The sequence below is a fragment of the Limulus polyphemus genome, unplaced genomic scaffold, assembly GCF_000517525.1.
Source record: "Limulus polyphemus unplaced genomic scaffold, Limulus_polyphemus-2.1.2 Scaffold31, whole genome shotgun sequence".
NCBI lineage: Eukaryota > Metazoa > Arthropoda > Merostomata > Xiphosura > Limulidae > Limulus > Limulus polyphemus.
The window spans coordinates 766,831-768,124 of record NW_013665641.1 but is presented as its reverse complement, the minus strand read 5'-3'; positions in this window follow the sequence as shown (position 1 = coordinate 768,124).

The following is a 1,294-nucleotide window of genomic DNA, read 5'->3' as shown; positions in this document are numbered from 1 at the left end:
ATATATAATATATATATATATATATATATATATATATACTATATATATATATATATATATATATATATATATATATAATATTATTTTTTGGGTCTTATTTTAAGTTTATTAGACTTTATATATGATCTTTTGTGCTAACTCTTTTATCAAGATTGACAGTTAAATAGATGCCCATTCTCTCGAGCTAAATTAGTTTCGGAGAGTATTATTTTTCTTTGATATTGATGATCAGATCACGGTCACAGATTGAATCAGATCTTCGGAGCTACAACTGGACGCCCGTGTCAATGTACAGAAAGTCAGAAATAAAGTACATAAGGCCAACGTCCCAATGAGGTGTATTCCATTCACGAAGCAGAAAACATTTCGCCTTCAATGCTCAATAGAATACATCCAGTGGACTAGCATCTGGAGCAATAATATTTTTATAGACCTGTCGCATTTCACCCTGCAGCAAAATACCAGATGTTTATTCATTTTGAGAGATTCTGAAACCAAGTTTAACTATCTTTTCATACTTCATACAGTAGTGCGAAGCATAAGGCGTAAGTGGAAGTATGACGTCAGCAGTGGTAAGTATTGGTGGATATACTGTCCTATACATCCTATGCAATAATAATGTTAATGACTCACATTTTATGGATCACATTCTACTACCCCATGTGCTATCATGTGATGATACAATTGCCCTTGACTTCAGTCTAATAGACGCTAACGCGCACTCCCACAGAACTAAACTAACATATGCATTCCTTGAAGAAGAGAAGAATTGACTGGATGAGTATAGCCTGCACGCTCACAAACCTTCAATCCTAATGAGCATGTTAGGAGTGATGATCTCAGGAGATGCTTTTTCATCCCGAGGATACGACTCAGTAAATTAAACATGCACTGGATAAAGTTCTTTTAGAGGAGTAGTCGGGAATACTACAGAACCTTATCAATACTCTGATTCTAAGCACGCAACACTCTGATTTGCTGGTCAACTTATATGCTTGTTTTATGAATAAGAACGTATATTAGTAAATCTGATAAAACTCTTGCTTATGACGACAGCACTTCAACCTTGTTTTCTTGAACAACTAATAAGCTCTTGGAGAAAGACCTCTCACTTTTTCAAAACAAAAAGCCACAGGTATTCTAGCATTATAATAGTAGAAAGCTTATTATATAAAATAGATAAATATATTTATTAGTAACACATATAATTTAATTACCTGATTTGTAAATAGATTGTTTTGATATTCGTGGTGGTAAGAGGAGTGCTTAAAATGATATAGTTTCTGTAATGAAG